We start from the raw sequence: 16,252 nt of genomic DNA, 5'->3' as shown, positions 1-16,252 counted from the left end.
AGGGAGGACTGGTCACTAAGGAAGGGAAGTGTGGCTAGATGCTGAGCTTGCCTAAAGCCTCAGGAATGCAGGATGAAAAGGAAACATAGTTCTGTCATTCTGCATTATTCTGGGTTCACTGAGCATCTTGTTCTGTCAGAACTTCAAGGATGGATTAGGAAGTTTAGTTCTGCATCCCAGGAATCTGTATTTATAGTGGCTCTATATGAATGGGACTGAACATCTCATCGGGTTTGAGTTACAGACAGCTGGCAGGACAGAAAATGAACATTTGACAGGAATTAAGACCAATAAGAAATATTTCTGCCTATAAAATTTTTTACTTCTAAAGACTTTAAATGCAAGATAGGAAGCTTCTATGACAATACTGGCTGAATAGAATAACAAGCATTTTTAAATGGGTAACTAATGTAAAGGAAGTGGTATTTTACTATTCACAGTGAGACTAAAGGTCCTAGGAGAAGACTATTGGTATTGTAAGATTCTTCTTAGCCTGTGGCTCAGATGAAATGAACTTGGACAGGGTGAAAGTTCCAGTAACATCTTCACTTGTGTTTGTGTTGCTTGTTACCGAGCACAGAACCGAGAATGAATCACTGTCACCTATAAGGCATCAGGTTGGCCTTATCTCTCTGGTGCCTATCCAGATACCAGGGGTTCTGCTTTTAGTAGAGCAGCCCAGAGAAAAGCAGCTGGGATGTTTCAAGACCATCCTGGTCCCAGTGTGTCCTCAGTGATGATGATAAGCAGATTAGAACCCTTTTTTATTAAAAAATAGAGTCAGCTTTTTATATGCCAGTGCTAATTCACCTGTTAATTTATCTCAGTTACAGAACTGAGAAGGCAGCTGCAATGGCCAATTTTTTCCTTTTATGTAGCCTTTGTGATCTCATTATCAGCAGTAGATGCTCAGGAGGAAAGCTCATCTGGCATGATTGACATTGATTTTCTGCCTCGGAGACCTTCAATGAGAAAAGGCTCAGGACAGCACAAACAGAACAGGATGAGCAAATTACAGGCATTTTTCTTGCACTTGGAAGATGGAGGCGAGATCTGTTTTGATTTCCTGTAAGTGATTGATTGTAGGGATGGGTTGACTTTTGTCACACGTGTAAATAAAGAGTTTTATTCTTCCTTTTCCTTCTCCACTGCTGCCTTTTATCGTGGTAGCAGAAGGTGGTGTTGATAGAGTGATGGGAATGCCAGAAATGTGACAGTGTCTCTCCAGGGAACCTTGACCCTTCCTCAGCCTGCTTGCCCTCCTTTTCATCTTAGTTTCCACAGATTAAACATGAATAATAAAGCAATAGGAGTTGCTGAATGTAGAAACATTTATATTTTTATTCTAGGAGTTGAAGCAGAGCCTTTCCACTGGTCTCAGGTGGCATTTGATCAGGATCTGAGTGATAACAGATGGAAACAAATGCCACATTCTTATTAAACATGTTTGCCTTTAAACTACAAGATACCACTAAACTATTGTCACAAAAACAAACTCCAGAGACAGCTATACAAGGTGAGTTCAATGTGTACATTTTACAATTTTCAGTAAAATAAAAAATGTTAGTAAATTTCTGTCCATTTTGCTAGTATACAAGCGGGTTTGCATGGTGACATTTAATTTCTACTTTCTCCATTTGCTCAGGTCCTGGCTCATGACAGACTGAGTCAAATCTGATGGTGCTGCAGGGGTGAATAAGGACACCAAACCAGGACATGCAGGTTTGCTGTGTGACCTACAGCTCAGCTGGGAGGTTATCAATAACCCAAAGCTACTGGGGATGCTGACCAGCCCTGGCAAGGTCGGTGGCATTTCTCCACTCTACCTGAGACTTGAGGTTTAATTTGCCCTTAAAAATCCGGGGGGCTATTGCATGCATGATCAGTCCTGCCTTTGCTCTGCCATCATCAAAGGCTTTGCTTTCACACGGTGTCAGTGTGTGAGGGAAGGACCTGGCACTACACATAGCTACCTCCTGTTCCAGTCCTGTCTTTCCCTTTGATTTAATCTGAGGCCTGAACAATTTCCTCCAGCTTTAATGGCTTTATTTCTCCTTTGTAAAACGTGAAGGTGTTTTTATCTACCAACCTGATGGTGCTGCTGCAGGGATTTGTTAATCATGAAACATTTCAGCTTCATAAAGCACCATGAAATTGATGGATGGTATTCTCCTGAACCACAGACACCCAGACTCCAAAGTGGATCTTGACACCAAAAGTTCACAGATCCAGAATTCTTGCATTATTCTTTTGAAATACTTACCAGGGTAAGATACAGGGAGTTGGTTCATACTCCATAAAAATCCATATTTTGTGTTCTTCCAATTTGGTCGGTACAGTCACATCAAACCATTTGAACTGATCCCCTAAGAAAACTAAAAGCTGAAAGATGAGTTTCATCCTAGCTTGTACTAACAAATATCTCTGCACACAACTGATTAGCCGTGATCCATCCACTCCTGGGTCCCTCTCCTTGGCTGCCTCCATGCACATATAAGGATGCTGGTGCTACAGACAGAGATCCAGAGCTTTTGCTGCTTTACGCCCTCGTTTTCTTTGCACTGTCATTGTGGGGAAGGGGAGGGGTTAGCTGATGCAATTCTCATTTCCTGGTGTTTACGGGTCTGTCTCTCCACAACTATTTTTAAAGGTGCAGGAGGGGAATAAATGTGGAGAGCTGTGTAAATAACAGTCAATTTCTGGAACACCCAGACTTCCACAATGTTTTTTTGTTGTGTGGCTGTGTGGTTTTGATTGCTTTCTAGCTGACATCTTTCAATATCCAGAACTTCCAGGTTATACCAGTTTTTCTTTTCCCCTTAAGAAGTTGGTTATGTTTGCAAGTACAGCTGCAGTGGATTATGCATTCAATATAAAGCTAGTTAAAACTATATTTTTTGCAATAGCTCCCTAAATCAACACTCTAGGTAGCTGGACTAAGTAGAACACATGATTTTGTCTTGTTTCTCTAAGGAAATGAATTTATTCATGAAAGCATGAGTCACTGTGCAGGATTCCAAGCCAAATCCATTCCCTTGATGCAACTCTGGAATCTTACTCATTTACTGAGAAACTGCAGGAAATGGGATGCTCTGGTAAATGACATGCTCTTAACTACACAATCGTGCCTCCCTTTTGGACCGAGACACTTTTCTAGCATTTCAGACCGTATATATCTGGTTGATGCTCTGTGTGATAACAGACTGTGCATTCTCTCCCAACCAAAAATCTGTGTCCAAACTTTCATTTCCGTGAATCAGAATTCCAAGTTGCATTGCTGGCAAGTCAGCATCCTATGAGGAAGAAGTTGCTGGGCCATGCACAAATCTGAGAGTACTTCTCAACATTACAGACACAGACTTGGTGGAGGAACCTACAGATGACTATATAATAAATGATTGTCCCTTTCTGGGAGGAGGAAGATGTAGTTTAACTTGCAGTTCAACAAATGCAGCAATAGAATGGAGATAGGCAACCAGGTGTTTTAATTTCTGTTCCCACACTTGGGCCACCCCTGAGACTCCTTTAAGAGCTGCAGCTGGGCTGGCTGATCCTCAGGGCAGCAGGCCTGAGGGGTGCTTTTAGCTTTTGTTGCAGATCTCAACTCTTCTGCTCTTCTCTGAGGGGAAAAATAACTTCACTGTTTCTGCACAAGGTATTCTTTTAAATATTTGGTTGTGTGATGGTGGTGGTTGGTGGTTGTTGGCAGCTCTGTAGGTGGATACAGAGCCCTTGGCAAAAGATATGACTGTGACTTGCAGGTACTGTCCTGAGAGGTTACCAGGCAGGGTTTCAAATGCCATTTACATCCCGTGTACTGCCAGCAGAGCCTTGTTGTCATATGTATGTTCAAAGTGTGGCTTGTCAGGAAGAGAAGAGTGATTTCTTATCCTTTCCAGGAAAGGGTTGCTTTGTAGTCTTAATTTCCTTATCCACCTTCTTAATTTTAAATCCTGTGTTTCTTAATTGGAACATGGTGTGTTGCACCATGATTCAGTACCAAAGGTCTAAACTATGGCAGTTTAGATTCCAAAGAAAAATTAAGATGGAGAGCGAGAGAGGTGCAGCCTCAATTGCCATCAGGCAGTAATCTTTTGACCCAGCTTCATTATGCAGCTGTAGTGAGATCATTAATACACTTCAGGCAGGCACCAAACTGAACATCTCTTTTGAGAGCACAGGCATTGTAAAGGCACACAGCAGAAAGAGCTCATCAGCCCAAGAGGCAGAATGAACCAGGAGAGTGAAACTAGAAGCAGAGTAAAGCAGAATAATTGCCAAATATGGTTCTTGGCTTGGCATACTCTGTTTTCCAAGAACATAAGACAAATACCAACCCTTATCTCTATCAATTAATTTAGGGTTTTTTTATTTATACTTAGGTTTTAAATGGAAAATGAAAGGTTGCTGCTTGCCTATGGACTGCCAATGAATTGTTTTCACAGTGCTATGCTAAGTGTGGCGTTTCTGACTTGTGTTCCCTCTGTTCCTGTATTTGGATGAAATTGCACAAATGTTTAGCAAACATTTGCAGGGCACGGCCTCACCTCATTGTTTTGCAAACTGTGGTGAGTCTTATTTAAGGAGGAGAACACTGCCAAAGGGAGGAAGCATGACTTTTAGCTCCTGTGGGGGAAATCCTGATACTTAAAAAGCCTCTGGTTCGCTAAGCTGGGCCCTCTAATAAGAGGAGCAGTATGCCTGTGTCCTGGGTGCTAAATGCAAAGTACAAGCGTTTCTCACTGGCTGCCTTAACCCTGTGTTGTTTTCCTCATGGCTCTATGCAAAATCAGTTGTATCCCTGAAGCTTACGCAGTTCTGGCCTTAAGAGGCAGCATCTCAGCTCGAGACCCCTTTAAAAGATGCCGTGTGATGCAAATGTGAGATGCTGGGAGACAGTATCGTGTGTTCTTTGTGTGTGTGCACATGTGCACTGAGCTGGATTTCTGGAGGCTGGGTCTCCTCAACAGGTCACTCCTGGTATATTCTCCACGGCATTTTTGCTAATTGTGCAGCATTTCTGTTTCATACATCCTCTAGGCTGTGTGTCTGTGTGATAGTAAATGCTGTGATGTCAGAAGGGAAAAGATACCTGTTTTATCTTTTGCTCACTGTGTGAGGGCACACAGTGTCTGCAGTGGCAAGAGGCTGTGCAGCCCCTGGGTCACCATTGACTCCCTGCCACGTGAGGAGCCTTTGGGCAGCTGCTGAGGCAGTGGGGCTCACTTCACTCTCGACCTCTGGGCTGAAATGTTTGCAGTCTGAGCAGTGCCAGTTTGGAAAAATGTCAGCATTAGAATTTGAGAGACACAGGACAGACCAGAGCCCGGGTTTCTGACTGCTGGGATGTGATGTGGTGTGTTCATGTGCTCTGACAGATGGAGCTAGGACTGTTGCTTTCTCTATGGAGTATCACTCTGTGCATGTGTTTGCCTGCTAACCCAGTGTTCCTTATTTTTGAATCTCATAAACTCTTCAGGGCACACCTTTTGAAAAGAAATCTGTTTCACACTGAAACTTTTGGAGCTTCTTCTTCTCCAGGTTTGGACTTGAAAAGTGAAGTTAAAGGCTGTGGGGTACTCAACAATTTATAGAAAATTCTGTATTAAGGATATGTCTTTAGTATTCTGTTTGCATGTTTAGGTGTAATGTTGAGCATGCGTTCCTTGGGTAATAATCTCAGGCTTGCAGCCCCTTTTAGAATGTGCTCCCTTGCAAACAACATCTGGAGATTTGGAGCCTAGTGTCATGGTTATGGAGAGAATTAAAAAAATTTAAAAATAATCTCTGCAATGTTTCATATCTCCTAGGCAAAAGTTACTCAGGGGCAGTTAGTTCAGTGCATGACCCCTGTAAGAGTTCTTAGGCATATAAGAGCAGCCAAAAATAGCTCCTTGGAAGGTCAGGGGAGGCATCTTTTCTGTGTGTGGGTAGCTTTACATTTCCATCCTGAAACCTCTCTATGCCTTAAGGTAAGCAAGAAAGAAGGGATGGAAAGAAAATAGAACATCAGAATAGGCTTGGAGGGCAGCCAGAGCCTGTGTAATATGTTCCTGTGTTCATGGGGAGCTGCCAGCCTTGTACATGAAATGGAGAAAGCCTGCATCAACTTCTAAACCATGTTTCAGAGAGAGAGTGGCCAGATAAAGATTGGATTCAGTGTCTTCAATGGGTGAACAACAGCAAGAGGGATCCTTATGTTTTAAAATGGAGCCATAGGCTCACATCCAAGTGGTTTTAAGCTTCTGAATGACCCTGGAGCCTGGAAGAAATTTCAGCTTGTCAGACTGAATGTTCTCTTGGGTCTGATGTCCACATGCTGAGGCAGAGTTTATGAGAAGCTTTTATAGCAAATCCCAAAGTCAGAGTCACTGCAGAACAATTTAATTATTGAATAGGCAAGGGCTAATGTGAGAGGGAAAGGTTCTGTGCTTCTCTGCATATTAATCTCCTCCCCCGCCCCTTCCTGCCCAAATCCTCTTGGTTAATCAGGTTATGTTTGCCCTATTTCTCCCGAGGAGCATGCAGAATGCAGTGTTGCTACAAATGGAGGAAGGGAAGGAGGAGAAGAGCCTGCAGGAAGCAAGAGTGGGTAGGCAATGCTTCAGAAATGAAAGCCTCACTCTGGCAGGGTTCCCAAGATCCCAGTAGGATCTCTTCAGGCTGTGGCACGTCTCTGTGACCTGTCACACTTGCTGACATGCGTGGTCTCACATCCCAGGCTGTGTGCCAAAGGACAGTGAAGGGGAACCTGTCTGCCTGCGTTCAACCTGGAGGTGCTGGTGGTCTCTGTGGCCAAGAGCTCCCTCCCCAAGAGCCCACCCACAGCCCAGCCCATCTCAGCTGAGAGCCCCTGGGAGGGGGTAGCTGATGTTCCTGCAGAGCTTGGGCTGCCTGCCTTCAGCCTGAAGTGCAGGGGTTAATCCTGGGGAGGCAGTGTGTGCTGCATGCTTCTGTTCTGTCACAAAGCCTTTAATTCTTGCTGCACTCATCCCCTTGGGCATGTGGCTGCAAGCCACAAGAAAATAGCACAGGTGGACCCACCAAAGGAAAAAGCAGCTATGAGAAACAGGGAGCCAGCACAGACACAGTAGGCACTGCTGATTCACCTTTCTCCTGGTGAATCTAAGGTTCCTCTGAGTCTGGGGGGTTCTGGAGTTTCGATGTGAGTGTGCTAAACTCACATTAGGGTGGTTCTTCATATGGATTCGTGCCTCAGAAATGCTCTTATCTGCTCTCCTGACTGGGAGACTGTGGTTCAAAGGTCTTCTCTGCCCAGTGTCTAAACCCGAAGCTTGCAGCTGAAACTGTTCTAAAAATATACAAAATTTCTTGTTCTGGAGTCTGGGTCTGATCAGCCTTATGAGAACTGGGTAAATCTTGATAGCAGAATTAAGAGCAGTGACTTGAGTTGTTTTTGGGACTGTGGCAGGTAATTCAGAAGGATGTGGATCTGCAGGTCTGTGTGTGCATTCTGTGTCTTGAGGTGAATTTATCCAAAAGCTCAAAGTGAAACCTTTCTAGACTAAATGACAAAGCTTCAGGGAATTTAACCCTCTGATCTTAGCTCAGGATCAACTGAATGTCAGACTGTGCTTGCATTTCACTCATATCAGGAAGCGCTAAGCCACACAAACATTGCCTAATTCAGTTTTGATAAGAAAACGTGTGCTAATGTCTTTACAAACAGCTGGATGGGTGAGGGTATGGGTGTTAATGTCTTTGAAATGGGTTTTTAAGTCTCTTCCAACTTGAAGCGAGATAGACTCCTGAAAGAGACAAATGGGTCTGCACAAGCCTGCGTTTCTGAACTTTGAGGGAAAATGCCAGGTTCCAGGGGGGATATGTGGTAGGTGGTTTGGGAAGGCTGTCCCTTCCTGGTACCTCAGCCAATGGGGAAAGGAGGAGGGCAACATGCGGCCGGGAATTAGGATAAAAGGAGGCTGTGTCTTCCAAAACCTGGAGAGGGAAACCTCACGGGAATATGTCCCAGTGGACACTCTATCCCTTTATTGGGATGAAGTTACAGGACTCCTCTGTCTCCTTTATGGACACTGACTTTTTATAGCGTGATTTTTCTGCAGTTTTGTGTGCTGGCTTCTTTGCTTGGATCACTGTGCATTGTTTCTTTGAGAGACATGGATTATTAGAAGAAGTTTTTAGCACCCCTCTTTGTTCACAGCAGAAACGTTTCTGTAGCTCAAAACCAGGTGAGTGCTCTAAGGCATTCTTCCAAAAGCATAAACATTGGCAAATGCTCACCTGAGCCAGTAAATTCTGGAGGTGTAACACATTCACACGATTTCACATGTTCCCCAGCACCAACTGGGTGGCCATACACTCTGCAAGAATGAAGATGGGCAGGAATGAACCTCCACAAACCATTCCTGGGCAGCAGGGAGCTGTGTTGAAAGGAGGGCCCAGCAGCTGAGCTGTGGCAGACAGGCCTTCAGGTGCCTTCCTTGTGTGCCGCCGCTGCGTGTGCCGGGCCGCCCAGGACTTGTTGATGCCCCAATGGCCACAGGCTGGCTGTGCATTGCTGCAGGACCAGCCGCCAGCTCTGGTGGCTTTGCTGTGCTTGGGCATCCCTTGTGCAGCCCTTTTTGCAGCTCTGTGGAGAAACGGGGCGGCAGGGCTGCAGGCTGGTATCGCTGCAGCAGGCCCACGGCATCCCCGGCCCGCGGGAGCGGCGCGGAGCCAGGGAACGGTGCTGTTCCGTGGGCAGGAGCCTGCCTGGGCAGCCTGTGCGTGGGAGGGCTGCTGGAGCACACGGCTGCCATTCCCAGAGCTGCAGGGCTGGCTGCTGGGGAGCCACGGGTTGCGTGCAGGCAGGAGGAGGATGGGGGGGGAGGATGGTGGCAGCCTGCAGGCTCACCCCAGCTGGAGGCTGTGTCTGACTTGGAGGCTGGACAGCATGATCCAAAGAGCACATCTCATACATTGTTTTCAGGGTGACAGGAGGCTTTTTCTACTCCTCTTTGATGCTGTCAGTTGCACAAATGTCTACCTAAATCTCCTTTTCTCCCCTACCTCTCCTTTCTCCCCACTAGGTTGGCAGAATTACGTGACTTCCTTAAAAAATCAGAATTTACCATCTGGTGTGCTTCTAATTGCCTTTCTGTCTTCTAAAACCTGAATTTCTGCTTCCAAGATATTTTTTTTTATAAGTGAGGAACTATTTGTTTGTTAACCAAGTCCCAGCACTCCAGAAAGCAGAGCTGTAAGGAAAGCTGCAGCAGTGGCTCAGCCCTGGTGGCACTGAATGGGAGCAGAGGAAAAAATCTGCACTGCAAGGGTGAGCCAGGAGGCAGGGCTGAAACAGTGGCCCCGTTGTTTGACTTCTGCTGGAGCCCATGGATGTGGCTGCGTGTCCCAGGGAGCTGTGTATTACAAATAAATAGTTCATGGTGTGCACAGCAATCAAATCACAAGGTAATTGCTTAATAGAGGAGTGCAAGTAGTAGAGGTTGTGAAATAGGCTTTAAAAAAAGAAAAATCAATGCTCTAAAGTTCAAAGCTTTTCTCGTATGATCTGGTTTTAGGTGAGAAAGAAATAGGAAGTTTAGAGATGAAGAAATCATTATCTTGCTGATAATTATTCTGATAGAGGCTGTGGCTATACTTACTTCTGTTCCCAAACAGTGAAGTTTTTAAACACTTAAAACTCTAGGTATCTAATGCATTGAAGGTCTGATTTTGCACAAAATACTGGTGCAAACCATCCATTAACGTCAGGGCACTAAAAAAAACCATATATATGTATATATATATATATAAATCTTTAGGAACATTGATACAGTAGCACGGGATGAATTTGATCCACAGAGTTCTTCATGAGATCCATAGGGCTGAGGCTCCTTGGCCAATAAAAATAGAATGATTTTAGTGTGAAATTTCTCATCAATTCCATGCTGTTCTGCTGAACACATGACATGGAATTTGAAGAGTGTGGAATAAAATGTTAGGATTTTAAAATTTAACATGTTATCATGTCAGTTCTCATGTGCACTTTCATGTGTTCTGCAGAGATCAGGATCTTAGAAGCTGGATACTTCTGTGTGGACAGTACTTCCTTTAAACACAACCTTTTAAGGCTGTGGCAGAGCTTCTCTGAAGTTTATTGTCCCCAGATTGACTTAATCTGTCTGGAAACCTCGAGCAGAGTGATAAGCTCTTTATTTCATATGAAATCTTGGATGTGGGTGAAGTTGGTAGATGCTTAATATTGGCCAGTATATTAAATAGTTTGCTGCATTTCTAGTACTTATACTGCAAGTAGCTTGCCTGTGGCGAAGCAGATTTGAGAAACTCCTAATGTATCAAATGGAAACAAGTTTATTTTCCTGTGATTTCTGTCCTTTTGAGGGAGGACCTAGTTTCTCTGTAATGAGTATAACCACAGCTATCTCCTTCGGATAAATACAAAAAACCAACACCTTCCTGTTTCCCAGAAAGTATTGATAACCTGCCCAATGTGAAAGTTACCTGAAAATGTGTGTAATCTCAACCTTATAATGGACTTTCAGATGTCATTAAAGGCCTGCTGTAAAAATGGTTGCGCAAGGCCTTAAATATGAAAATTAGTTTGAACTTCGTGCTGGTCCCGTTTCCTGACTTTATGTAACTTTCTATTATTACATGCAAGTAATGGGGAGGAAAAAACCAACATTCCCAAAAGTAAGGTCAGCCACTGGACTCTGGACTGCTTGATGTAGTGTTTACAAAGACAGAAAAAATACTTCATGGTTAAAGATTTGCCTTTGCAATTCTTCTGTAAACTGTATGCACCTAAAAAGAGCCTGAGGGCTGGCCTGACAGATGCCTTTCGTTCATGTAGCTGTGGCAGTTCCACCAGGGCTCCCACCACGGTCAACCAAGAGAAGTCATTCCATGGATTCATCCTTGGGAAGAGCTGAAATTGGTTTCTCTTCTCTTGAGATGGGTTTTCAGCCACTGTCATTTGGAGACTCTGGGAGATGTGCGTGTGGATCCTTGCAAATAGAAGACAAGCTTGTTTGACCTGGGGATTCTTGCATGACTCTTGCAAATTAACCTGTGGACCCTCAGCAGCCACAGACACGGCTCTGATGCAATCTTTTATCTTCCCTGAGAGTGAGGAGAGCCCAGCTTTGAGGAGCTGAAGTTAACCCTTGTCAGTATCCTTTCTGCTTCTCATCCACTCAGTCTGCTTTTAGGTGTCCTTATATATGGTGTTGGAAATCAGCAACAATTTAAACAAAATAGCCAATTCCTCTGGGACATCTTGCTGAAAAACAAACCTCTGTCTGTGACCTAGATCCAGTGAAGTTTTGAATTATTTAGGTGAACATCTTGCAGATGATGCAGGAAGTTTGAGAGAATGTTCTTTTAGTTTGAGTTAGGTAATGTTTTTTTTCTTTAGAAAGTTTGATGCTGACAAGGGTCAGCTGAAGGGCTGTCTTTGACCACTGCCACTGACTTTTTGATTACATAAATGTTCTTAACAGCTGATGGTGACCTTGGGACATGGTTATCCCCAAATGTTGTCCCTGATCTTTTTTTTTCCTCATGCTGTTGTTTGGCAGACTCTGATTCCAAAACAACTGTACAGGTTGGGTGTGCAGCTGCCAAGGTTTGGGTCTTGTGCTGCCCAGCCACCCTCCTGCCAAGCACTGTCAGCAGGGATGGACCCAGGGTTGGATTTTTACAGTTCCAGTAAGAATTTTACTCCTGCTGCATCCAGTGGGAGTTAGATGCACAAATACTTGCTCATAAATTGTACCAGGTCGGTGGGGAAGCTGCAGACAGAGCCTGAGGCTCGGACTCACAGAGCTGCTCTCTGGAGATGCCATATGGCTCATGCTGCACCAGGATCTGAGGTGCTCCTGCAAGGCACACACTGCTGCAGCAGGGCAGTTCACCCAGCCCTTTAAAAGTGACAGAGCTATCAGCGTGTCAGTCAGCTGGAAGTGAGTAACATGAACTATTTATCTGGTTTATTAGTGTGAGTTAGTGCAGCTACTCCAGTGCTTCCTGGTGCAGCTGTAAGAAGAAGTTTGGGCAGGAACTTGCCTTGCTGCTGCCAGGAAGAGAAAACAGAAATATGATAAGAGCTGTGAAGCCTTGGAGTTTGGAGCCTGGCTTTTGAGATTAACCCTTAAATGAATCAAAGCCATTCTTGGTCTAGCAGTAGTGCCTTGGCAGTGAGATTTGCATGGAAAATCAAACCTGCATGTTAATGCAGAGCAACTGTGTCTGCATGAACAACCTGTGTGCCATAAAGGGGGCTGGATATTGAACAAACAGTTGATAGTAAGGACCTGACATCCTCTTTGTATGTGTGCTGGAGTTTTTAATTGTGGCCCACTCCAGTCCAGTCCTGTGGACTGACACCCACTGCTGACTGGAGTTCACCTCTGGTGTAGTTTCAGACCAGGGAAATCTGTTTGCGTGCCCGGACTGCCTTGTCATCTGAACCAAAGCTCAGTAACCACGACTACTCAGGAGATTTTGCTTTAAGAGTTTGTCTGTGATGTGAATAAAATGCAAATGTAGGCAAACAGCCGGTGCCCAGGAGCTCCGAGCTGTGTTGTGTAACACAGCAGTGTGTGCTGTAGGGGTGTCTAATTATAGCATCAGATTCTGATTGTGGAGACCTCGATATTTATCAGTTAAAAGGGGTTGTGGGTGGTGTTTGGGGGACAGTAATGCTGAAATTAAAAAAAAAAATAGCAATGCAAGTGCCGGAGCAGGAGGGGTGCCTCCCCCGCAGGCTGGCTGTAGCCTGGCACCCGTGTGGCCGCGGCTCCTGCTGGCACCGGGCACCGCCGGCTGGCAGGAACTGGAGCAGTGTTGCGTAAAGGGACGGCTGTGAGTCAGGGCTGCGAGCGAGAGGCGTTCTTGCAGGGAACGAAATGTCAGCGTTCGAATGGAGGGGTTCTGGGCAGGGCTGTGCTGTTCCCTGTAGGATTAAATGGCAGTCTGACTAGGGCAGAAACAAAACTGGTTTTTGCTCGTCCTTCTGAGCTTTTTCTCCCTCATGTCTGTGCGTTTTCCTGCAGTGGAAAAAGCATTGGGTAGTTCTAGACATGAATTGTGATATTCCTCCTTTCCCAGGGAATGCAGTGGAAATGCGTGGACTGAACCAAGCTGTCAGGAAATTAGCCACTGGATTGTAAAGTGCAGCTTCTCTATCTGGTACTGCTTCCAGCAGAGGCTCTCCTGGGCACAGTCGGGTTTACTGCTGTTGACATTGAACCCTTCTGCAGACAAAAACCTCTGTGAGCAAAAGAACAAGGTAGAGCCATCCCACCTGCTGGCAGGGACCTGGTTGTGGCTGCCTGGTGCCAGCTGTGTCTGGAGGAGGGCGCTGAGCCACCCTTTATGGAGCCAAGTCCAAAGGGATAAGAGGCTGCAGAAGGTGCTGCACTGTGCCTCAGTGCCCACGCTCCCCCCAGGCTGTGTTTGTCTGTGACAGCTCCGGCTGCACCCAGGCAGGGGCTGTGTGCCAGGTCAGCATCGCTCGCCCTTCCCTGCTGTCTCCCCAGGAATCCAGCATTTCTGAATGTAGGACAGGGCTCCACAGGCCCGTGGCATTCTCTGCATGGGTACAGTGAACAGCTGTGGGGCAGGGGGGCCTGATTCACACTAGGATGCTGGGATGTGGTGTAACTTCCCCAGAAGTAGCTCTCCACACTGAGAGATTTCCTCTGGCTCCTCTCCAAGTGTACTGTAACAGTTACTGACCCCCCTGGAGACTGGGCCGTGCCTTTAGACCCCTCTGCCTCCATCTCAGGTGGCAGGAAAACTTCTATGTCTCCAGAGATGGAGTCTGGGGGTTGGCAGTGCTTTGTCCCAGCACTCCTCCAGCTTGGGCATGGCAGGGAGCTCTCGGGGAGGGGTTCACAGCATGTCTGTGGCCTGGTTCACCAGGCTGCCTGCACTAAATAGGGGTGGGGGGTCAGGGGTCAAGGCCAGGCTCTGCCAGCCATGGTGCCAGGGCACTTGTCCGGTGTCATGGTTCTTCCAGGGCTGGTATCCCTGAGGCCTTGTTCCCATCCCAGCCCCTCAAAGGGAGTTACTGCTGCAGGAGCAGGGTGAGGAGGGGAGCAGAGGGGATACAAAGCAGCCATTTCCCTGAGAGTGAGAGCAAGGTGTCCCTACCTAGGTGTCTGTCATGATACTTATCTGAGCAGGGCCTGGCAATGGCTGGTGCCACTGAATTTGGGGCTGGGAAGAGAATGGACACTGCTTGTTTTGGAGGTTGGTTTGTTTTCTGCCCCTTCGTGTGCTTTGGTATGAAGGTGTGTGGTGTAGAGGCAGCTTGTCAGTGGTTTGGCTGGGAAATGAGGTTCAAAGTTGCTCTCATCAGACTCCTCTCACGAGAGAGACCAGCACCAATGAAACTGCTGGCAATCTGCTTTCCAGATGGGAATGCCTGGGCCTGGCTGAGATCTGGGATCACCCCCTTATCTAGAACTAAAAGGGTTGTCAGTCTCATGATGTGAAGTCTCAAAATTGTGGCATGAAGGGCTTCCTGGGAGAGAGTATGATGAGGAGGGATTTCCTGCCTCTCTGGGGAAAAATGCATCTTAAATCCCTGATTGGAGATCCTGGATACTTCAGCTGAATAGGATCTCACTTAAGGACTGGATCACAGCTCTGACACTGGTTCTGGTTTACCACGGTGGAGTGTTGGTGCTTGCTCAGCAGTGGTTATCACCCGAGAATGGTAATCACAAAATCGACTTGTAACCCCTGTGTTTGTCTTTGGACTGTTGTGTGTGTTTGCTTTAGTTAAGGCAAGGTGAGGAGCTGTGCCCAAGGGAGGGGCAAGCCATGGAGAAAGGCTGTTCCATTGCTGCAGGATGCTTGTCCAAGACTGAAGTCCCTAAAGAAACATTCCACTGCCTGCTGTAAAACAGCACAAGCCAGTTTGGGAGCTTTATCTGAAAGATGAGGAAGGCAGAAGGACCGTGAGGGTGCAATTTCCTGAGCTCTGCAGGGCCACAGGGCAAAAGGAAACATTCTGGTTTTGGTGACAGTGTCTCTGTAAAGAGAGACATCTCCCGCAGGTCCCGTGCTTGGCTGCTGTGAAGCGTTTTGCACAGCGATGTGCCTCCTGTGGCCTGGTTTTGCAGAACAGGGTGGTTGGTGCTTACCAGCAGAGATATCTGCTGCCTGCTCCTGGCCCAGCAATCTTTGTCCTGCTGAGTCACACCTGGCACTCCCAGCCAGGCTGATGCCAGTGTTGCTGGAGTCCCTCACTGCTGCTTTCCCTTCGTGATCAGCTCGTGGCCCGAAGCGGAGGGGAGCCGTGCCCAGGCTCAGGGATTGTCACTTAGGGACCACGTGGCTTTTACAACTCGGCGTTTATTTCCTCAACATGCTATCTGCAGCTGGGCAAAGGTAGAAATGGGGCAGTGCCGACAGGGAAGTGGCTGTCGTGGGACTGTTGCATTTGAGTTGTCAATTCCGATCATGGGACATGCGGTATGTCAAATAAAGTTCCTATCAATGCTGTTTTATTGGGATCAGTCCATCAGCAGCAGGTGAGGTCAGGGAGGAAGCCAACACGCTGCTGTGGTTCATGTAACAAACTGGAAGTCCCCCTGAAGCCAACACCCCCTGTGCAGTACCTGGAGAGAGGCAGCCCCTGCCCCAGAAAGTCTGGTCACCTCTGGTCAGTTCCCAAAATTGTTGATTTTTAACAGAAACTTTAGCTTGGGTATTCTCCAATGCATCCGTCTTTTCTCTGGAACTTGCAGTCGGGGTCTGGCTTGGGGGACGACGTGCACAGCTGTGGGTGCACAGAGATTGTGTCGGCAGCCTGGTCCTGGGGAGGTTACACAGAAGGCATCTGGGATTCCCAGGCTAGGAGGTGCTTGGCCATGGTGTCCAAGCGTGGTGGAGACAGTGTCGTGCCAAAGAGGTGATGGGCAGTCCTGTGGGGAGCATGCAGGGCAGGAGCTCGCTTGAGGAGGGTGTGCAGGAAAGTGGGGATGTCAGCAGAGCTTGAGGCTGCTTCTGCAGGGTGCAGGAATTGTAATAAAATGATAGTTTGTCAGGATGTGCCTGCGAGTGAACTCAGAATGGAAGGGGATGGAGTGGGGCTGTGTGGAAAGTGATGCTTTAGAGAAAAAAACTGTGTCCAGGTTTGTGGGTATTTGGGGGAAAGCTGCCTTCAGCAGATTCAGATTTAACTTACCGTTTGTGAGGGCTGTGAGTTAGATAATAAAGCAACAGGATCTTAGCACGCAGGGAGGACAGGGTC

The sequence above is a fragment of the Prinia subflava genome, chromosome 5 (assembly GCF_021018805.1).
Source record: "Prinia subflava isolate CZ2003 ecotype Zambia chromosome 5, Cam_Psub_1.2, whole genome shotgun sequence".
Lineage (NCBI taxonomy): Eukaryota > Metazoa > Chordata > Aves > Passeriformes > Cisticolidae > Prinia > Prinia subflava.
This window is presented reverse-complemented; position numbering follows the sequence as displayed.